Source organism: Pogoniulus pusillus, chromosome 4 (genome assembly GCF_015220805.1).
Source record: "Pogoniulus pusillus isolate bPogPus1 chromosome 4, bPogPus1.pri, whole genome shotgun sequence".
Taxonomy (NCBI): Eukaryota; Metazoa; Chordata; class Aves; order Piciformes; family Lybiidae; genus Pogoniulus; species Pogoniulus pusillus.
The window spans coordinates 47,982,281-47,999,059 of NC_087267.1; the positions used below are offsets into that span (position 1 = coordinate 47,982,281).

Genomic DNA, 16,779 nt, shown 5'->3' on the forward strand with positions numbered 1-16,779 from the left:
CCCCAAGCCACTCACCCCAGCGCCTCAAGGTCCTGAGTGAGCCTCGGGAGTTTACCTCGGCCAGCTCCACCCTGCGCCCAGCCTGGCTCTGCCGGACACCCCTCCAAGCCCCCGGGCCACACCGGGCGCAGCCCTGCCACGCCACCGGCCTCAGCCCGTGAGCCCAGGGTGCTGGCACGGCCAAGCCGCGGAGCCCCAGAACCGAGAGAGGCAGGACCGGGAGGCCCGAAACTCTGGGACGCAAAGGCCCGGGACGAGGAGGGCCAGGCCGGGCCAGGCTCCGCTGGCCCCCGGGGCGGCGGCCGCGGGCTGGGCAAGCAGCGGAACCGGCGGGCTGCGGGCACTCACCGCCTGCCTCGGCGCTCGGAACCGGCGGCGCCAGGCCGCCACCCCGCAGCGCAGCGCTGCTCCGGGGCCGCTGTGCGGGCACGGCGGGAGGCCTCCGGCCGCCGGGGGGCGCTGCCACGGGCGCTGTGCCCGGCCGCCTCCCGGCCCCGCCGCTGCCTCCTCTGCCCTGCTCGCCTCTCTGCCCGGCCCCGCTGTGCCCGCCTGGGCTGTGCCCGCCCGGTCGCCCCCCACCGGGATGTGGGCCAGGCCATGGAGGTGCGGGGAGAGCCGGGAGGGGCACGGCGAGCGCCGGGGAGGGGCAGGGTGAGCTCGGCCCGGGCAGGGCTGGGGCCTTGGGGCGGGCGTGGGCCTGGGCAGGGCCTGGGGCATGTGGGGTGGATGTGGGCCTGGGCAGAGCCTGGGGCGTGTGGGGTGGATGTGGGCCTGGGCAGGGCCTGGGGCGTGTGGGGTGGGTGTGGGCCTGGGCAGGGCCTGGGGCGTGTGGGGTGGGTGTGGGCCTGGAGGTGTGGGGCAGGGCCTGGGGCGTGTGGGGTGGGTGTGGGCCTGGGCAGGGCCTGGGGCGTGTGGGGTGGGTGTGGGCCTGGAGGTGTGGGGCAGGGCCTGGGGCGTGTGGGGTGGGTGTGGGCCTGGGCAGGGCCTGGGGCGTGTTGGGTGGGTGTGGGCCTGGAGGTGTGGGGCAGGGCCTGGGGTGTGTTGGGTGAGTGTGAGCCGGGGCAGGGCCTGGGGCGTGTGGGGTGGGTGTGGGCCTGGAGGTGTGGGGCAGGGCCTGGGGTGTGTTGGGTGAGTGTGAGCCGGGGCAGGGCCTGGGGCGTGTGGGGTGGGTGTGGGCCTGGAGGTGTGGGGCAGGGCCTGGGGCGTGTTGGGTGAGTGTGAGCCGGGGCAGGGCCTGGGGCGTGTTGGGTGAGTGTGAGCCGGGGCAGGGCCTGGGGCGTGTTGGGTGAGTGTGAGCCGGGGCAGGGCCTGGGGCGGGTGGGGTGGGTGTGGGCCTGGGCAGGGCCTGGGGCATGTGGGGTGGGTGTGGGCCTGGGCAGGGCCTGGGGCGTATGGGGTGGGTGTGAGCCGGGGCAGGGCCTTGGGTGGGTGTGAGCCTGGGCAGGGCCTAGGGTGTGTTGGGTGAGTGTGAGCCGGGGCAGGGCCTGGGGCGGGTGTGAGCCGGGGCAGGGCCTGGGGTGTGTTGGGTGAGTGTGAGCCGGGGCAGGGCCTGGGGCGGGTGTGAGCCGGGGCAGGGCCGGTGAGTGTCGGAGTGAGCTCTGTTGGTACGGGCAGGCTGGGGAGCGTGGGGGTGAGTCCTGGGCAGGGTGTGGGGTGTGTGGGGCTCTGTGTGGGTCTGAGTAGAGCCTGAGGTGTGTGGGGTGGGTCTCGGGCCGAGTAGGGTCTAAAATGCGTGGGGTGGGGCTGGGATGTGCGAGGCAGGGTGGGATGGGGAGGGAAGGGAAGGGAAGGGAAGGGGGGGCAGGCCAAGGAGGTGGCTGTGGGGAGCAGGGAGGGCTGTGTTTGGGGGCAGCTGGGCAAAGCTGGTGCTGGGGACAGGCAGGGGTGGGTGGGGTAGGGGCACCTGGGCTAAGGTAGGAGTGGGAAGGGAGGGACTGGGAGGCACTGGGTAGGACAGCACCTGGATGTGCAGGGCCAAGCAGAAGCAGGGCAGCCCAGGATAGCTGTGTGAGGAGGCTGGGAGGGGCTGGGAAAGGTAATCTCTGGGTCAGTACAGTGATAGGAAAAGAGAAGCTGGGTGGGAAGTGGGGGAGTGATGGGGCACTTAGTGCCATGGTCTGGGTGACTGGCTAGGGCTGGGTGCTAGGTTGCACTGGATGGGCTTGGAGGTCTCTGCCAGCCTGGTTGGTTCTATGTCTCTATGAAAATAAGTCTTGTACCAGCACAACAGGTAATGAATTAAATCAGACTTCTGATTCTGTGATTCCATGTCTGTGTGATAATGGAGTGCAGTAGAGCTGGGGGCTGAGGTGGTTTTGGAGACCAGCAGCATCAGAGGCTTCCCAGGAGGTCTGATATATCTGGGGGGGTGGTGGTGTCATTGCAGGGTCCAGAGAGGATGAAGTGGGAGTGAAAATGGCAGGTTTTGCTCCACTCTTTTCCAGTGGGAAAAAAATACCTGGAAGAGTTTTGCTCTCTTCCCCGGAAGCTTGGGCTGTAGAAAAGGATTTGACAGGAGTTGGATAAGGCTTGTAACGTGCCTGAGGGCAGGAGCTGGTTGCTGTCCCAATAAAATCGAGCTGAAGTGGAGCAGAGAAGTCAAGATTATGCTGAATGTAAGGCATCATCTCCAGTTCCTTGGGATTTTTTGTTGGGATTGTGGGAATTGCTCCTCACTTTGCCTTTCTGGAAGGAACTTAAGGCTGTTTGTCAGAGGACTGAGACTTCAGATTTCTTAAGTTATGCTTCAAAAGGCAAAGGGAACCAGCAGAGATCATAACAGTTTCCTTCAGTATTCTGTTTCCTCCCATGAAGCCTGGGTCTTTCCATAAGGCCAGTGGGATGAGGGTCACCAAGGCCAAGTGCTGGGTCCTGCACTTGGCTCACACCAACCCCAGGAAGGCTCCAGCCTGGGTGCAGAGTGGCTGGAAACTGCTTGACCTTGGAGCCACCAAGAGTCATGTTCTGGGCCTTCTCTGCATTGCTATGGCAGTGGTGGAGGCCTTGGCACCTTCACAGGTGCCCAGAGCAAAGCTCTCCTGCAAGGATCTGCTTGGAACAGCACTTGGCACTTCAGGCCTGGTAACCAGTGCTGGTGGCAGAGGGCTGTCTCCTGGGGTATGGCATCATCTGCATCCTGGGCTCCTCTGAGGCATCCAGGGGCTCTGACAGCTCCAAAGGACCTTCTTGTTTGTGGGCTTTTTGCTCTGGAAAAGTTCTGCTGACTGGGTTCTGAACAGGATCTTCTCTACTGATTTCCTTTCCCCTTCTTTTTTCCTTTCCCTTTGCTTTTCTTCTTCCTTTACTTTCCTCCTTTTTTTATTTTCTCCTCCTTCCCCTTCTCTCCCTTCCCCTTCCATTTTCTCTTCCTTCCCCTTGCTCCTCCTTGCCCTTCCCCTCACACACCCAGCCCCCATCTCCAAGCCAAACACACACTTGTCATACTGCAGACTGGGTCCCACAGAGCAGCTTGAAGCCACCAGTGTCCACCTCTGGTCTGATTCACCTGCAGAGAGCCCCCAGCTTGAACAGGCAGCAGGAGACTGAGAGGCTGAGTTGAGCTGGCAGCAGGTGTTGCAGGGAGCAGGACACCATGGGTTCCCCAGCTCCCTGCTGGAGCAGCAGCAGGTGCCCAGCACTTTGTTCCTGCTCCATCCTTCGTTAGAGGGGAATTGGCCAAGGAGGTCCTTGTGATGCATCTCTCACGAGCCAGTGTCTGGGCACCTTCGTTCTGCTGCTGTTTCACCGCCTGTGGATCACAGTCATCGTTCTGCTTCTTTCTCTTGTAGTTTTGGGCTTCCAGGGAAGCTTTAACCCAAGGCCAAGCAGTGTTCATTCCTCACTGGTGACTTGGCTGCCTCTCTGAAGCTGCTGAGATGACCTTGCCAAGGAATCCATGGGGAATTGTCAGAGCTGCCTGGCTGAACTTCCAGCTCTTGGCCTGCTGCCACCCCAGCTATTTATAGAGCTGGGAGAGGAGGCAAGCTCCTTGGAGAGCTCCTGATTTGAGAAGCAGATGACTCCCAGGCTGACCTGCAGGCCAGTCACTGCCTGGGGCTGCAGAGCTCTGAGGAGCACATCCCATTTTCAAGCTCACGCAGAGCTGCTTGCTTTCTCCTGCATGTCCCCAGCACTGTAGAATCAGAGAATCATGGAGTGGGTGGGGTTGGAAGAGACCTTACCAATAGTCCAGTTTCAACCCTGTGGCAGGGACACCTCCCACTAGACCATGCTGGTCAAGGTCTCATCCAACCTGGCCTTGAACAAGTTGAGAGAGGGGACATCCACAGGCTCCCTGGGCAGTCCATTCCAGTGTCTCACCAGTAGGTGATTTACAGGTTGAGGCAGTCACTGCCACAGGTCTGTGAGTGCTTTGGCCTTGGTCCTCTCTGCAGTGCTGCCTGAAACTGCTGTAGCTGTGCCCACTCTCTGCTCTCTGTGATGTATCTGTGGTGGGGCTTGCTCAGAATTCTGTCCTCAGCCCTGACCTGAAGAGTCTGATCTTGAGTTTGACTGGGTGAAGAGAAAGGCTGGTGGTCTTCAGCTCCTCTCTATCAGCACCCCCAGGGCCCTCTCTGCCTGGCTGCTCTCAGCCACTCTGGCCCCAGCCTGCAGTGCTGCTTGGGGTTGTTGTGGCCAAAGTGCAGAACCCTACCCTTGGCCTTGCACAGAGTCTCCAGCAGGGTCAGTGCAGGGGCTACTGGTGAGAGAATCTTCGTTGGTGTCTTTGTAGGACATGAGACTTGGGCAGAAGTAAAGGGCTTTATGTGGAAGCAGTGGTTCTAGATGGGTGTCGTGGTGGAACAGGGTGGTTGGCTTCCTGACTGCTGTCTCTCTTGCAGCTGATGTACCTTTTTGCCTTGAGGCTAGCAGAGGGAGAGGTGAGAATTGCTCAGCGTCCTGATGGGAAGGATTTTGAGCAGCAGTGCTGGAGGTTTCCTCACTCTGTCCCTTTGTTTCTTGCAGAAGACCAGTGTCTGCTACTTGTCCTCCCCAAACTCCTGCTCACATAGGTGGCATCTGCTGGCCGTGCCTGCAGCCTGCAAGCTGTTGCCTTGTCCTGGTGGAAAGGATGAGTCATCACCTCCGCAGCAGCAGGGCCTGATGGACTGTGTCTTCTACAGCTGTGAACATCAAGGTGCACCCAGCCCGTAGGTCTGAAGAAAGAGGCTTCTTCTCCTTTGAATTCTCCTAGAGTACAGAATCTGTGACCTAGAGCCAGAGAATCACAGAATCCTTTTGGTTGGAAAAGACCTAGAGGATCATCAGGTCCAAGCCTTAACCCATCACTGCCTGGGCACCACTAAACCATGTCCCTCAGCACCACATCTGTATATATTCCTGTCTTACTCTTGGCTTTTTGGGCTTGCTTTATTCTGTTCTTTTCCATCCAGCTGGCAGCTGTCACTAGTGGTGTGCCTCAGAGATCAGTGCTGGGCCCAGTCCTCTTTAATATCTTCATTGATGATTTGGATGAGGAGATTGAATCCACCATCAGCACTGTTCAGCTAATAAAGGAAATGCTTTGGTCAAAATTGCCATTGTCTCAGTCTTTTGTGTGCTGTGTTGGGAGACAGAACATGGGAGGTTTGAGGGAACTGCTTTAAAAGAGTCCAAAGCAGAGCCACAAGGCTGCTGAAGGAAGTGAACATCTCCCTCCTGAGGACAGCCAGAGGGAGCTGGGGCTCTTTAGCTTGGAGAGGAGGAGGCTGAGGGCTCACCTTACTGATGTTCATAAAGTTGTAAAGGGAGGCTGGAGCCAGCTCTTCTCAAAGGTATCCAGTGACAGGACAAGGGGCAGTAGGTGCAGACTGGAGCATAGAAGGTTCCACGTGAACATAAGGAATTTTCCCTGTGAGAGTGACAAAACACTGGAGCAGGCTGCCCAGAGAGGCTGTGGAGTCTCCTTCTCTGGAGACATTCCAAACCACCTGGATGCATTCTCCTGTGACCTGCTCTAGGTGACGCTGCTCTGGCAGGGGGCTTGGACAGGGTGAGCTTTGGAAGTCCCTTCCAACCTCTAACCTTCTGTGATGCTGTGAAGAAAACACTCTTGTGGCTCAGGCCTGGCCAACAGCCTCTCACACAACTTCCTACCCCCCACAGTGGGATGGGAAGGAGAATCTGGAGAAAATAACCAACCGAGAGCCCACTGTGCCAGTCTGAGCCTAGCTGGAATATTTGGGTGAGAAGAATTAGATGCTAGGCTGTGAAAAGGAACCAGTGGTGATGTCTGCTGCACTCACAGGCTTGCTGAGATGGATAAGAACAAGAACACAAACACAGATAACAGAGTCTGTCTCTGGGGCTGCCTGCACTGCTCTCTAACTTGCTGCCTCACTAGTCCTTCTGCTTCCTAACCCCCCTGGCCGACCCTCCAAACTCACCTTGCATGTAAGCAAAGTCAGGGTAAGGTAGAGGGGTGGAAGAAGGTGGCAGTGTGTTTGGGAGCCCCTGCTGGGGACTCTGGTTGCTGGGAGGGCTGCTGTGCTTCTGCATCACTTCAGCTCCTGTATGTCTGTATGTACTGTGACTAGCTGCTTGTTCATTGTGCTGAGCTGGAAATACAGCTCCATCCCTCCAGTTTCCAGATGGACTGAGCCCAGTCTGGGTGATTTTCCTAAGTGTGTGTGTGGGGGGCAGGTAACACTCAGACCATCAGACCCCCAAACAACAGCAAAACCCTAACCCAACAAAAGCTTAACCCTCTTAGAGCTGAATTTAGGACAAGGGCTCAGCAGCAGAAGCGCACTGAAGGACATCCCAACTCTTAAACCCTGGGAGGAGACAGTGGGTTTGGTAGTCTTAGACAGACCTAGGAAGCAAATGGGCAAATGAGAGTGACTGAAGAGCAAACTTCATGTGCAAAGGCCTGGGAGCACATAAACAGTGTTAAAAACCAGCAGCAAGTGTCTCTATGAGCTCCAAGTGCATGCATAAGATATGCATTTGTGCAACTTGTGTGTGTAAGGTCCTGGTCAGCTCTAGGATACCTCTGCCTCTATGTTTCTGGTTTAATTTTTCCAGTTCTTTTTCTCTCCTGCTTTTTCAATCCCATTCAGGCTCAGGCATTGCCCCCAAGGAGCGTTTTATTTGCTTAATTAGCTGGGGGGGGGGGGGGGGGGGGGGCGCTTAATTTACAGCTGCGTGGAGCAACAGTGCCTGACAGTGGCTGTCTGGCAGAGATGCAGCTGGGTTCTGTCTCTACCGTCTCTACCTCAGCCTTCAGGAGCAGTAAGAAGCAAGCTGCTTACCTGGGGGCGATCCGAGCAGTGCAGGGAGCAGACAGAAGCACATAAAGCAGCTTGGCACAGGTGAACACAGCACGAGAAGGACACGGACATACACTCACAGAATCAGGCAGGGATGGAAGGGACCACAGGGATCAGCCAGTGCCAACCCCCTGCCATGCCCAGGGACACCCTACCTTAGAGCAGGCTGCACACAGCCTCAGCCAGCCTGGCCTTAAACCCCTCCAGCCATGGGGCCTCAACCACCTCCCTGGGCAACCCATTCCAGCCTCTCACCACTCTTCTGCTCAACAACTTCCTCCTCACCTCCAGCCTCACTCTCCCCACCTCCAGCTTTGCTCCACTCCCCCCACTCCTGCCACTCCCTGACAGCCTCAAAAGTCCCTCCCCAGCTTTTTTGGAGCCCCCTTCAGGTCCTGGCAGGACACAAGAAGGTCACCTGGGAGCCTCCTCTGCTGCAGCCTGCACAGCCCCAACTCTTTCAGGCTGGGCTCACAGCAGAGCTGCTGCAGCCTCTCAGCATCCTCCTGGCCCTGCTCTGGACACTCTCCAGCATCTCCACAGCCCTCTTGTCCCAGGGGCTCCAGAGCTGGATGCAGGACTCCAGCTGGGGTCTCAGCAGAGCAGAGCAGAGGGGCAGAATCCCCTCCCTGGCCCTGCTGGCCACACTGCTGCTGCTGCAGCCCAGGCTCTGCTTGGCTTTCTGGGCTGCAAGTGCACACTGCTGGCTCCTGCTGAGCTTCTCCTCCAGCAGCACCCCCAAGTGCCTCTCCTCAGGGCTGCTCTCCAGCCTGGCACTGCCCAGCCTGCATTGGTGCTTGGCATTGCCTCCACCCAGGTGCTTGCTGGAGCAGATTCAGAGGAGGAGCATGCATTTGGTCAGAGGGCTGGAGCACCTCTCCTGTCGGGAAAGGCTAAGTCAGGGCTGCTCAGCCTGGAGAAAAGAAGGCTGGGAAGTTACGACTCCATTTCAGTATCTGAAGGGGACCCATAGGCAGGCTGGGGAGGACTGTTTAGAAGGCTTGTAGCAGCAGGACGAGGGGCAGTGGTTTCAGGCTGGATCAGGGTTGATTGAGGTTGGACATTAGGAGGAAGCTCTTTGAAGTAAGAGTGGTGAACTCCTGGAACAGGCTGCTTAGAGATAGACCTGCTTGAGTCTATGATTCCATGACCTTTAAAGGCCCTTTCCAGCCCAAAGCATTCCATGACTCTGTGATCCAAGGCAGCGAGTGGGGCATGCTAGCCTCTGCCTGATGGAGTCGTTGAGGAGACAAAGGTCATCTGGACTGCAGTCCTGCTGCCATGACGTTTAAGAGGTAAAAAAGCAAACAGACCTCTCTATGCAACCAAGCAAGAGTCGTGTGGCTGAGCTCCTCACCCTTTTCCTAGTCTCCCTGGCCCAGCCTGACTGCTGCATGCAAGCTGGCACAGCTTCACAGCCCCACACCTGCCTCTGTGCGTGGCTGAGAGGTTGGTGCAGAGGGGAGGCAGCCCAAGGCTAACACTTGGGCTTTGCTCTTTAAAAGCTGGCAGCTCTGGCAGACTGCTTAGCCTGGGGCAGGGGGCAGGGGCTCAGCAACTGCGGCTTATGAGCCCATCGCAGAGTGGCTGGAATCGACAGCCCCCTCCAGGTCCTCTGCCCCCACAAAGTCATAGAACCATGGAATCGTTTCTGTTTGAAGAGGCTCAAGGGACCATCAAGTCCAACCCCCAACCCGGCACTGCCGAGTCGCCACCAAACCGCGTCCCCAGCACCACATCCGCCTCCGGGGATGGTGACCTCACCGCTTCCTTGGGCAGCCTGCTCCAGTGCCTTACAACCCTTTTGGTGATGGAATGTTTCCTGATATGCAACCTAAACCTCCCCTGGCAGAACTCCAGGCTGTTTCCTTTTGTCCCATCCCTTCTTCCAGGGGATAACAGACTGGCATCCACTACAGTCTCCTTTCGGGTAGCTGTAGAAAGCCATTTGGTCTTTCCTCAGCCTTGTTTTCTCCACCCTAAACAACCTCAGTTCCCTCAGCGACTCCTCACCAGACCTGTTCTCCAGACCCATCACCAGCTCCACTGCCCTTTTCTGGATACACTCCAGCACCTCAACGTTGTCCTTGTAGCGAGGGGCCCAAAACTGAACCCAGAATTCCAGGTGTAGCATCTCCAGTGCCAAGTACAGGGGCACGATCACTTTCCTGCTTCTGCTGGCCACACTGCTCCTGATCCCGGCCAGGATGCCACTGAGCCTCCTTGAGCACCTGGGCACACTGCTGGCTGGTGTTCAGCCAGCTGTCCATCAACGCCCCCGGCCTTTCTCTGCCAGGCAGCTTGCCAGCCACTCTGCCCAAGCCTGCAGCATGGCACGGCGTGGTTGTGACGCCAGTGCGGTGCCCGGCACATGCCCTTGTTGACCCTGAGTCCCCAGCGCCTCTCCTCGCCCAGCCGCCCGCGCCCTCTCCGCGTCCCGGCCACCTCCTTCTGCGCCGCCGCAGGCCGCCCCTAGGTGGCGCTGTTAGCTCGTGGGACGCGGCTGCCGCGCCCGGCGCCGAGGCTGTCGCCCCCGGGGCGCCGTGCAGGCACCGGCAGGGCCCGGGGCAGAGCGTGTCCGCCGCTGCCCTCCGCCTCTGCCCGGCCGCAGCCCGCGGGCACGGCTGCACCGCAGCTCTGCCTCCCGGCCCGGCCGCAGGGGACGACCCCGCGCTTCCCACCGCCGCGCCGGCCGCGGGCAGCGCCCGCTCCCGGCCCGCTCTCCGAGGGGATCCTGCCCTCTTCGAAGGGCTCCAGAAACGGAGACAAGAGGGTTAAGGAGCCGGCAGGCTGCATCTTCAATGCCCTCTGGGTGTGAGTTAGAGAGTTAGGATGGCAGGCTCTGCGCTGGGCGGGGAGGCCTTGGGGGAAATGGTTCTGCAAAGCTGGAATAATGGCCTCGACTTACCTAAAGACCCTCTGAAAGAGCGGAGGGAGGGAGGGGGAAATGCGTTTTGTAGGGGGGGTATACAGGGCGTTTAAACACAGGGCAAAGAGTGGGCAGGGGAAAGGCAGCCTTTTAAAGGGACAAATCGTTCGTAGCTGAGTGTTAGGGGGGATGTAAGAGAAAGGGTCTGGAGGGGGCACGGCTGCCGCAGGCGCCGGAGCGCTGATGAGTAACGAGTGAAACGTGAGGAGCGCTGGGGGAAGGCAGAACGGAACCCTCCAGCGGGCAGCGCTAACGGCGGGCGGCGGCGAAGCGGCCGCCTCGGCCGCCTCCGTCCCTCTTTGCCCCGCAGCAGGGCCCTTCTCAGTCCTGCTTCGTTTCAGCTTCCCCTCCCCAGGCAGCTGCTGGGGATCTCTGCGCAGCGTCCCCAGAGAGCCTGTTTGTAGGCGCTGGGTGGGTGATGGCAAGGTGCGAGCAGCGCTGGGAGATGTCTAAAAATGCTCCCCGGTTGCACACTGCTTCGCTTCGATCGCGGCAGCCTGGCTGCGCTTGGAAAATCCTTTGTCTTCTCCGTCTGGAGAGATACTTTAAGATGAAGTTCTGTATTCAGCCTCCTTTGCCTGCTTTCCTCTCAGCCTTTACTAATGTGTGTTTAGCCGATTCTCTCTTTGGGAGGTGCCTAGAGCTACCTGTGCTTGCTGTTCCTACATGTACATAAATGCGTGTGTAAGTGGGCACAGTGCGCGGCTCTATCCCTATCTCTGTGACTTACCACAGCCCACGAACGTGTATTTGAGTGCTACTTGAGCGTGCATCTGCATGCAGATAGATGCCTCCAGACAGGTACACATTGTGTAGTAGATTTGAATAGATCATTCCACAGAATGCAGAAATGAACCGAGGAGGAATCAGCGAGAAATAGAAATAGGAAAGGGGAAAGAAAAGGAAGACAGAGAGAGAAAGAGAGAGAAAGTGAGAAAGAAAAAGAGAGAGAAAGAGAGAAAGAAAAAGAAAGCGAGAAAGAGAGAGAAAGAAAAAGAGAGAGAGAAAGAAAAAGAGAGAGAAAGAAAAAGAGAGAGAGAAAGAGAGAAACAAAGAAGGAGAGAAAGAAAAAGAAAGCATGCAAGAGAGAGAGAAAGAAAATAAAGGAAGGAAGGAAGGAAGGAAGGAAGGAAGGAAGGAAGGAAGGAAGGAAGGAAGGAAGGAAGGAAGGAAGGAAGGAAGGAAGGAAGGAAGGAAGGAAGGAAGGAAGGAAGGAAGGAACTGCTTGACTGTTAGTGTCTGAACACAAAGTGAGTTTTTGTCTCAGCGGTTAATCTCCCTAGGAGCAGCAAATATCCTGAGTATTCTTAACTGGTGTTAAACGCCAAGAATATGTGTTTCTTAAAGCAGGAGCAGTGTTTTCTTACTGCGGAAAATGAAATCAAATTTAATGACGGGCGTTTGTCTACAGCGAGGTCGGGTGGCCGAAGAGAAAGTAGTCCGCACACGCATCGCCTTTTAAGATACCGGAGCTGTAGGCAAAGAGAGGTTAGCGTCTGCCTCTTTTATAGCAGGGGGAGAAAAGAAAGAAAGAAAGAAAGAAAGAAAGAAAGAAAGAAAGAAAGAAAGAAAGAAAGAAAGAAAGAAAGAAAGAAAGAAAGAAAGAAAGAAAGAAAGAAAGAAAGAAAGAAAGAAAGAAAGAAAGAAAGAAAGAAAGAAAGAAAGAAAGAAAGAAAGAAAGAAAGAAAGAAAGAAAGAAAGAAAGAAAGAAAGAAAGAAAGAAGGAAAGAAAGAAGGAAAGAAAGAAGGAAAGAAAGAAGGAAAGAAAGAAGGAAAGAAAGAAGGAAAGAAAGAAGGAAAGAAAGAAGGAAAGAAAGAAGGAAAGAAAGAAGGAAAGAAAGAAGGAAAGAAAGAAGGAAAGAAAGAAGGAAAGAAAGAAGGAAAGAAAGAAGGAAAGAAAGAAGGAAAGAAAGAAGGAAAGAAAGAAGGAAAGAAAGAAGGAAAGAAAGAAGGAAAGAAGAAAGAAAGAAAGAAAGAAAGAAAGAAAGAAAGAAAGAAAGAAAGAAAGAAAGAAAGAAAGAAAGAAAGAAAGAAAGAAAGAAAGAAAGAAAGAAAGAAAGAAAAGAGAGAGAGAGGTTAGCAGTGTCTTTTGCGAAGTCCGCACGCTGCAAATCCAGCAGAGTTACCATGCTAGAGGAAATGAAAAAATGCTTGGCTTTGCGAGGACGAGTCCTTTATTTCCCTTGTTGGATACATTTCATGTGTTTCCCCCAGCACTCCGGCTTAAGGACGTGCCTTCCGAAACACAAACACAGGCATAACTCGCACACGCACCGTGCACACAGACAGATAAGATGTGTATTAAAACCTGACACATACGGGGTGGGGGGAAGAGCGGGAGAGAGAGAGATCCTCCTACCTGCAGCCACAGATTGCAAGATACGTAGTGTTACCTGGGGAAGTCAGAACAAGTAAAAACACATTGAACTTCAGGGCTCTATGAGGCAGTTGAAGATCAGTGTTTGTTCTTTTGCTCCCTCAGTCTTGGGGTTTTGTTTTACCGTTTTGAGCGGCTCGTTCTGCTGTGGCTTCTTTTTTTTTTTCCCCCCCTGCCTTCCCTCCCCCACCCCCCCTTCTTTTTAGCTTTAATATTGGAGCCTGTTTCAGTCACCATGGCTCTGGGAAGAGCTGCTTATCTGCGCGGTGTTGATTCTTTGCAGTTCGGGCAGCTTCGCTCCTGGGTAGCTTCAGCAATGCTCTTGACTGGGATTTAATCGACCGAGATCAGTTCGACTTTTCGTGCAATTTTTATGGCTCAGTCCATTCCCTAGATCATGCACAGAAACTTTCAGAAGAGGATTTTCTACGTGTTTCTATGCTTTGGAGTCATCTATGTCAAATTAGGGTAAGTCCTTATGCACGACGGATCTCCTTTTGGCTTTTGGGTGACGTTATTGCAGAAAATGGACAACATTTCTGGAAGGAAAATTATATTGGGGGCGAAAAAACAGAAAGGGGGGCGGAGGAAAGGTGATTATTTCTCTTTCTCTCCCCTCCCCGCTCCCCGGGTGTCCAAGCGCTGGCAGCCCCCCGAGGACGCCCACGTTTGTCCCTGGTGCCGGGGCAGTGTGGCAGGGCGATGCCCAACCGCTCCAGCAGCGCCGAGCCTGGAGGGAGCCCGTCGCGGGTGATGACAGATCCTTTTAGTTTGTACTGCTTAAGCGAACTTAAATATTATCTCTGGCGTACAGTACCCTAAAAGAAAAGAAAGGGGAAAAAAGGCAGCCTGGCAGAGTTAACTCAGCCGCTGCTGCTGGGACAATAGAGCAGAGCTTAAGTATTAAAAAGGCGAAAGGGGCGGGAGGAGGGGAATCCCTGCTCTGAACCTGCACTCAGGGATTTGTTTTATGCAGGCCTAGACACAATTTGCGTTTCTATCCGTCACAGGGACGTGTTGAAATTAACTTGACAACTGGTCCGGCTACCTCTGCTGTGCAGAGCCGAGCAGACTCCGCCGCCGGGGCTGGCTCAGGGGCCAGCAGGCCGGCAGGCAAGCGAGCGCTCCCGGAAAGCTCTCTGTTTGCTCCTCGCTGCTCGATCCCTGCGATCGAGATCACCCTGTTACTTTAGTTGCCAAGTTTCCCTCTGTCTCTCACCCCGCCCCCCTCCCCGTACCTGTATGCCTTTATTAATATTGCTCGTCGCAGTAGGCTGACTTGAGTTGAATTTCCACATTCCTGAGCCCCAGCCGAGTCCTTACCTGTCGAGCTACAAACTCTTTAAAGATCCTGTCTTTGCATAGCTGCGGGATTTTTTTTCCCCCTAAATGATCAAGAATGCATAAGGTGAGTTGCAATCAAAAAAAAACCCCAAAACCCGCTTGCTTCCCACCTCGAAATCCATACGAAGAGATGGTGAGGGGGAGCCAAGCGGCAGCCCTCAAAGGCAGGAGAGCAACAGCAGTTCCCTGAAGCGACATGCCGGCAGCACGGTGCAGCACCCCGAAACGGGAGGGCAGCGACGAGCGGGGAGCTGCCCGGCCCGGCCCCCGGAATCTTCTGGGGCCACGCAGCTGGCCCTGCCTGCCGCTGCCTGCTGCTCCGGGCACTGTGTGCAGCCGGGGACAACCCCGTCCCTGCTGTCAGCAGCCCGTGGAGCGGCGAGGAGGAGGGGGCTGGCTGGAAAAGGGAGTGAATCAGCAAGAGGGAGCACGGCAGAGCCAAGGATTAAGGTTACACCGGGGGCGGAGGGAATTAAATCAAGGCTCCTCGGGGATGAGAAGGGAAGCGGCGCTGCCCGAGCAGCAAGGGCAGGGCTTCCCCGTTTGCAGGGCTCCGGCGAACGCCACCGGCTGCCTTTCCCGGAGCGTCCCCGGCAGGTTGCTCGGCGGGCACCAGCCGGGTTGCATCCCTCCGTGTGTGTTTGTTTAGTTATTTTTGGCACGGCTCTCGGTCCGCCCCCACAGCCACAGGTGCCGCCGCGGGGGCCGGCGGAGCGCGGCACTGCCCTGCAGGCGACCCGTGGAGGATGCACAGACTCGGAGAGAGTGCGGGAAGTGTCCCCCGCGCTGCCCGCTGCACTGCCGGCGAGGAGTTGGCGTCCACTCCTGCCCTGTCCCGGGAAGCCCCAAATCCAGCCTGATAGAGTCAGGAGAGTATTTTCCGTGCTCTGACCTCAGGAAGACTAAATACCTGTGCCGTCTTTTGTCGTGGCTGTGGTCTGCAGCCGTGAGCTCTGTTGTCCTCCAAGCTCAGACTAGGAGTTTTAGGTGAAGAGGGAATTTGGTGAGGCTGTGCGTCCATAAATGAAGCGGTGCAGTAGCTGGAGGGCTTGGTACAACACATCCCTCGCAGACAGGCAGGCGAGCTGAGAGAAAATGCTTCGCAAAACAAGGGCGATGGAACTGCTGCTCGCTTTCACGGCGCTTTTATGTTTAAAGCGAAGCCTGGGCGCGTGTTGCAGCCTGGAAGGCAGATCGGTTGCCGAAATTGAGTGTGGCTGTTCCATAAAGGAATTCAGAACAAAAATCACAAGAATGCCGTTAAACTGAGCCTGGCAGCACAACCGAGCAGACAGTGGGAACAATAAAAGCCCTTACAGGCACCCTATCAGGTCCATCACTGTGCCTGTAAGGCGATGAGGATACTCCACTTTCCCTGAACAATAGGAGAGAAATCTGCTCTGAGATCCAGGGCTACTTCTAGGCTAGGCATGTGGGGGGCAATTATTCCTTCTTTCGTCAGCCACTGGAGCTACCATTTTATTGAAACCATATCCTTTGAGTGTAATGATATCTTTTCTGGGGAGCTCTTCGCGTAGGGAAGGAGGGAAGATGAATTCAGATCAAACGTAGTTTGCCTCCCAGTGCATTACGTTTCTTTTGCAGCGTGAAGGAGAGAGCAGTTGTGTCAAAAAAAGGTTAGACTTGGCAGGGTTTTTTCTTCCTCTTTCCCCCCCCCCCTTTATTCCTTTTTTTAAAACAAATATTTTTTATTCTTTTTTTTCTTTTTTCAATTTAAAAAAAAATTTCCTTTTTTCTGTTTTTCTTTCCCCTCCCTTTTTTCTTCTTCTTTTTTCCCTTTTTCCCCCTTTCTTCTTCATTTTTCTTTTTTTTTCCCTTTTTAAAAAAATCTTATATCTTTTTTCTTTTTATTTTTTCCTTTTTCTTCTATATTTTTCATTTTCTTTTTCTTTTTTTTCTTTTTTAATTTCCCCCCCTTTTTTTCTTTGCTTCACTGCCCGTGTTCATGTCTTAATAAAACGTGCTGAAAGCTCCACTTTCAGTGGCAACCATGAGACCGAGGGGAGAGAAAATAACACAGTACACAGATATTTACCCAACTGTTGGACGGGGTGAGGAGCGCCCAATAGGAGTGATACGGCAGAGTACCATAAAGTGGCTGCTATGCCCAATTAAGAGAGAGCAAGATCCCACTCAGGTAGTCCTCTCTCCCAGCGAATTCCCCTTATTCCCATTTCTGTTTCCTATCCCCGAGTTTCCTGGAAAGAGAGGCGTGAGGTGAAGCATCCCATGATATTTCCGTCGATGACGTTTCCGTCCAGGCAGCAAAGCATAAGGCGGCTGCAGCTCTGCTGTCTTCACGTATGCTCTCGCGAAAATAGATGCCGTCAAATGTTGACCTCGGTGAAAAGCAGGATCGAAACAGCAATGTTTCCTGCGCAGCTGGCACAGCACTCGCCTCCCGCTTAATCAATAAACACATCGGAAGGTAACAATCACAGCTGCAAAACAGGTGCAGATCCCAGCATGCGTGTTCTGGGGATGAGTGGTGTTACCTTCGGAAAGACGGAACCACGAGGAGTGCCTGGGTCGGGGCTCTGGTAGCAAGCCTCGCCTTTTGCCTCTGTGTCTTTCATGGAGATAAAAGGGGAGCAGCTGGGGCAGCGGAGAGGACATGCCCGCTCCAGCGGGGAGGTGGTCAAGGTGCGGTTCGAGAGATACAGGCAGCGAGAGCTGGCGCTGCCCGAAGGGTCAATGAAAGGGGAAACTTCTTTCGTGCCCCTGCGGCAAAGACGAACGGAGCTGGTGGCCGAGGGGCTAGGGCCCTGCTCCCCAACTCCGACGCTTCCCGGGGAGGCCGGAGCATGACGTTCCCTCTCGAGGCTCCGGGGGACCGT

General features: G+C 55.5%; 1 long non-coding RNA gene across 1 annotated transcript; it reads left to right on the forward strand.

Moving 5' to 3' along the window:
• The first annotated feature begins 495 nt into the window (after positions 1-495).
• On the forward strand, positions 496-5,534 carry LOC135175017 (uncharacterized). Its single transcript, XR_010302179.1, has 2 exons — positions 496-603; positions 4,966-5,534. It is a non-coding gene; the product is annotated as an uncharacterized LOC135175017 (long non-coding RNA).
• Positions 5,535-16,779: the final 11,245 nt, after the last annotated feature.